We start from the raw sequence: 6,000 nt of genomic DNA on the forward strand, positions 1-6,000 counted from the left end.
GAAGTAGAAAAAGACAAGATCTCTTGAGTAAATTGAGAGCATGGGGACCTTGGGAGAGGGTTGAAGGGAGGGGAAAGGCAGGTAGCGAGCAGAGAAAAATGTAGAGCTCAACAAAAATCAATTTAAAAAGAAGAATGATGCACAGATAAGCAAGTGCTCGAGACACCAACTGGATTCGGGTTTCCCAGAAAAACACGTATATAAACATAAATTAGCTTGCTCTACCTCATGGTGGTGGGCACCGGGAGGCACTCACTTTCTTTTTGTGCAACACAGAACCCGGGGAGAAGGAAACCGGAAACCCCTCTCATCCCAGCTCCATCTAGTCATCCTTCCTTCAGGTATATTCTCTTCTGTTGCTCATCCCAGCTCCATCTAGTCATCCTTCCTTCAGGTATATTCTCTTCTGTTGCTCTTTCGGCAACTCAAGCAAAACCATGAAGTCATGAAAACCAATACAGGTAATAAAATGTTTATGTACTGTCAAAAAAAAAAAAGTTGTTTGGTCTACCACAGGGCTTCCTGGCACTGCCTCTCACTCCAGCCCTCTATAAACCCAGTGACCTTGGTCAAGTTGCTGCCTTCCTTCAGCCTGGGAGTTTGGGACACCACGTTGTCTTCATGAGCCCATATGGTTCTGAAATTCTGCAATCCTAAGAATTGCTTTCTCCACCAGGCTTGGTTGACCAACACTTGAGGATGTAGGAGTTGTGGCTTATTGTGGATGGGGCCATGATTAGTAGCAGGCAAAGGACACTCTTTCAGGCCAGAGATATGACTTGATGGTAGCATACCTCCTTAGCACACAGGCCTAGAGTTTGGTTCCCAGTACTGCGAAAGGAAAAGCATATTCTTTCTAATAGCATAAGACCTGATAAACAGACTATCTGACTAACAGTTTGAAGAAATTCTGTCTTTTCAAGACAGGGTCTCACTATGTAACCCTGGCTGTCTTAAAACTCACTGTGTAGACCAGGGTGACCTTGAACTCACAGAGAGCAGCCTGCTTCTGCTTCCTGGGGGGTTGAGATTAAAAGTGTGTGCCAACATGACCAGTATGGAAGATGAGTTAAAGAAGAGACTTAACAAAGGGGAAGGTAGCAAGGAGGGGAGGGAGGAAGGAAAGCCAAGATTCCTTTCATGAGTAGGAACAGAGACCAGATGCTACAGGTAAGTGACCCCACAGTGGGGCTTCCATATCACAACACTTGGTCTTATTTCCTGAAGACTGGAGAGTCAGTGTGGTTTGAGATGGTGTGTGGCTTATGCCTACCATCTCACCAAAGGGAAAACAGAGGTAGCATATGGTTAATCTGAATAGTCAGACTAGATAGGACTGGGTGTCGCTTATCTCCTGACTTCCCAGTCTCTCCCAAGGCCCTACTCTGTAGGTGGAGCTTTCATGTGCTGGCAGTTGCTTCCAAATAATCATTCAGAAACTTAATATTAATCGAAAATTCCCAGCCAATAGCTCAGGTTTATTACTAGCTAACTCTTACATTTAAACTAACCCATAGTTTTATCTACGCTTTGCCACATAGCTTGATACCTTTTCTCAGTACAGCATGTCCATCTTGCTTCTCCCTGTGTCTGCCCAATACTCCTCTGACTCTGCCCTTCTTCATCCCAGCATCCTCTGTTTGGTTGTCCCACCTATTCTTCCTGCCTGGCTACATGTCAATCAGCTTTTTATAAAACCAATTCAAGTGATAAATCTTTATAATATACAAAATGATTATTTCACTGCTCTCCCTGAGGTTGGGTCTTAGAACTACTCAGCAATCATTTCAAGATATATTTTTAAAGCATTCATTTATGTTTATGTGTATACATGTTTTTCTGTGCACCACAAGTGTGCTTGGTAACTTAGGAAACCAGAGGAAGGTGTCAGACCCCCTGGGACTGAAGTTACAGAGGAATGAGAGCCACCATGTGGATACTGGGACTCAAACCCAGGTCCTCTGGAAGAGCAGCCAGAATTTTTAATCACCGAGGCATCTCTCCAGCCCCCAAACAGAGATCTTTCGAAATTAAAGGCAAACTATTCTTTGTAAATGAGAAACAACCCAAAGATCCAATTAAGAAAGTGTATCATATGTGCACACCATAGGACACACAACCAGAAAGGATGTCATACCAAGGACAGGGGTGGGGAGCTGGAAGAAAGCGAAGAGCCCCTGGGGGGAGATGCTGCGAAATGCAGCGCCTGGGACATGCCATGACCACCACATGGTTCCCTGCACCGCTGGGCCAGCATTCCAGCAGGTTGCTCTACTGGGACTCAGTGGGCTAGTAACAGAACAGAGAGGGCATGAAAGGGTGAGGGGCCATGCTGGTGACTCCTAAGGAATGTGAGAGTGGAGGTGTCTGGGAGAGTAGGAGTCCCAGTGAGCAAGATGCATTGTTTACACGTAAGAAATCGGCAAAAAATAAATAAAGGATATTATTCCATTTTTAAAAACGGATGCCACGGAGCACAGAATAATACGAAAAGAGATCCATAATACACATTTGCTGAGAAAATTGCGGGTTAGAAAATAATATACAGAATAGGATTTTATTTTGAAAAGAGGAATGATTTACAAAACCTGGGAGAAATGTTAGTAGTGATGATTTATTGGTGGTGGAAATGTGGGTGATTGTCACGCTTCTATTCTTTTATATTTTCTACAAGACAGCCTATGTTCGATGATAAGGAGTGGAGCAGAGCCACCCATTACCAGAGCAGGGTCTCCCTCATCATGTTAGGAAAGCTCCTACGCGTCTCATAGATCTCATTCTGCTTTGAGACAAGGTCTCACTGTGTATCCCTGGCTGGCCTGGAGCTAGTGATATAGACCAGGAATGCTTTGAACACACAGGGATCTGTATGCCTCTACCTGCCAAGTGTTAGAATTAAAGACAAGCACCCTGCCCTCAGAACTTCTCATAAATATTCTCCTCTGCCTCCCCACCTCCACCAAGACAGGGTTTCTCTGTAGCTTCAGAGCCTGAAACTAGCTCTTATAGACAGGCTGACCTCAAACTCACAGAGATCCACCTGCCTCTGCCTCCCGAGTGCTGGGATTAGAGTTGAGTGCCACCACTGCCAGGTTTAAATCTTAAATCTCAGATTTCACCATTGAAATTAAAACAGCCCTCCTGGTCTTCAAGGTGGGGACATCGGACAACAGCCTCGGCCAGTCTGGAGACTGTTCTGCCGTCCTTGGCTTCAGGCATACTCTGGAGTCTCTGCAGGGTAGCGAGCACAGGCTATATATACTGATGGGTCACTGCAGAACTAATAACATTCAGTGTTACTTTTAGCCATGTACCCAAGAAATAACCCCCAAAACATGGTCTCTTCAGACATGGCCTCATTTGTGTAGCTCTGAGCTGTGACCTGGGCTGATACTAAGGAATCATCTTAGCAGAAACATTGGCTTTGAGGTCTGATAGCTGGGGACTCACAGGCCAGACACTCTCCTTATGAGGCAGAGTCTGGTCACCAGATTGTACAATAAGGAACACCAACTTCAGGCCTGTACTTTGTTCATGAAGCTGTAAATTTCCAAGTGTTAAGGAACAAGTCCTGTACCCCTGGAAAGTAAGCTGGAATCAACAAGTCATTATTTCTGAACGAGTGGACAACACCAGGGTTTAAAGAGGTCTGTCTGAGTCAATCTCAGCAAACTCCAGGCTTTCAGACATGACTCCTGTGGTGGTTGGAATGAAAATGACCCCCACAGAAGCACAGGGAGTGTACTATTAGGAGGTGTGGCCTTGTTGGAGGAAAAGTGTCACTAGGGCTTTGAGGTGTCAGTGTCTCTCAGTTCACTTCCTGCTGTCTCCTGATCTGGCTGTAGAACTCTCGGCTTCTTCTCCAGCACCATGTCTGCCTGCACAGCACCATGCTTCTCACCATGATGAAAATGGGCTAAACCTCTAAACTGTAAGCCAGCCCCAACTAAACAATTTCCTTTATAAGAGTTACTGTGGCCAGGCAGTGGTGGCACACGCCTTTAATCCCAGTACTCAGGAGGCAGAGAGGCAGGCAGATCTCCATGAGGTCGAGGCCAGTCTGGTCTACAAGAGCTAGTTTCAGGACAGCTAGGGCTGTTACACAGAAAAACCACGTCTCAAAAAACAAACAAACAAACAAAGATACTATGGTCTTGGTGTCTCTTCACAGCAATAGAACTCACTAAGATGAGTTCTTTCTCATCTCTCAAAATGATTACTCTTGGATATCTGCTATCTTATTTAGGGTTACTATTGCTGTGACGAAACAGCAACCATGACCAAAACCAAAAGAAAAGTGTTTATTTCCCTCACAGTTCCGTCATCAGAAGCAGTGAGGGCAGAAACTCATGCAGGGCAGGAACCTGTAGGCAGGAACTGACGCAGGGGCCAGGGAGGGGTGCTGCTCATTGACTTGCTCATTATGGCTTGCTCAGCCTGTTTTCTTCCAGGACCACCAGCTCAGGGGTGGCCCCAACCAGCAGTGGGCTGGGCCTTTCCCCATCAATCACTAATTAAGAAAATGTCCTACAGTCAGATTTATGGAGGTGTTTTCTAAATTGAGTGTCCCTCCTCTCTGATGACTCTAGCTTGTATCAAGTTGACATAAAACTAGCTAGCGCATCTGCCTCCAGAAAAAATTAACTACTTTTGTAAAATTGAAAGACTTTCCTCCTCCTTAGCTATGAAATGTTATGACCTTGTGAACCCTTCTGCTTTGAGCTGTAGTTTGTTTTAATTACACACACACACACACACACACACACACACACACACACACACCTAACATTTCTACAGGCAACCTCTGAGCACTGGGCTAGCATACCAGAGTTAACAGGAACAGCTAGAAATGGAGCTACAGAAGCCAAAAATCAAGATTGGTACATTAAGAGACTTTCCCATAACTATGGACTTTCATGAATTAGGTCTTTAATTTTGTTTTGGCAGATGGTGCTGTCTATGGTCTATGAGCTGAGGTTTTTTTTTTTTTTTTTGGCCTGAATGGTATTTCCACCACGAAGTCAATTGTGCTAAGGTCAAATTTAATTTAGAAATGGAAAATGGTCTTTCAGTGCCTAAAGTAACAGCAAATCCTTATAATCCTGGAACTTGGGAGAGGGAGGTAGAAAGAACAGTAAGTAGTTCAAGGTTATCTTCCACCACACAGGGAGTTCAAGGGCTGTCTGGAGCGCACGAGACCCTGCCTCAAAGCAAACAGAACTAGTGCTAAGAGGCTGGGGTGTCACTCGGTTGGCAGGGTACTTGTCCATGCACGAGGCCCTGGACTTAATCTCCAGCCTCATATAAAACTGGACACGGTGGTGCCCACTTATAATACAGCACTCAGGAAACAGAGGCAGGAGGATCAGAAGGTCAATAGAATCACTGGTGGCAGCTGGCATTCCATTTCTGTTCATTTAGGGAAAGATCTTCAAGAATGGGCCCCTTCGAACACTCATCCATTGCTGGTGGGAATGCAAACTTGAGCAACCACTTTGGAAATCAGTGTGGCGGTTTCTCAGGAAATTGGGAATCAACCTACCTCGGGATCCAGAAATACCACTCTTGGGAATATACCCAAGAGATGTCCAATCATACTACAAAAGCATTTGTTCAACTATGTTCATAGCAGCATTATTTGTAATAGCCAGAACCTGGAAACAGCCTAGATGCCCTTCAATGAAAGAATGGATAAAGAAAGTGTGGAATATACACACATTAGAGTACTACTCAGCAGTAAAAAACAATGACATCTTGAATTTTGCATGTAAATGGATGGAAATAGAAAACACTAACCTGAATGAGATAATCCAGACCCCAAAAGATGAATATGGTATGTACTCACTCATTAGTGGACGCTAGCCATATATAAAGGACACTGAGCCTATAGTCCACAAGCCTAGAGAAGCCAAATAACAAGGTGAATCCAAAGAAAAACATATATAGACCCTCCTGGAAATTGGAAGCAGACAAGAACGCCAGGCAAAAGTTGGGAGCGTG

Source organism: Alexandromys fortis, unplaced genomic scaffold, assembly GCF_014885135.2.
Source record: "Alexandromys fortis isolate MF-2015 unplaced genomic scaffold, M_Fortis_MF-2015_v1.1 scaffold_175, whole genome shotgun sequence".
In the NCBI taxonomy this organism is placed as follows: Eukaryota; Metazoa; Chordata; class Mammalia; order Rodentia; family Cricetidae; genus Alexandromys; species Alexandromys fortis.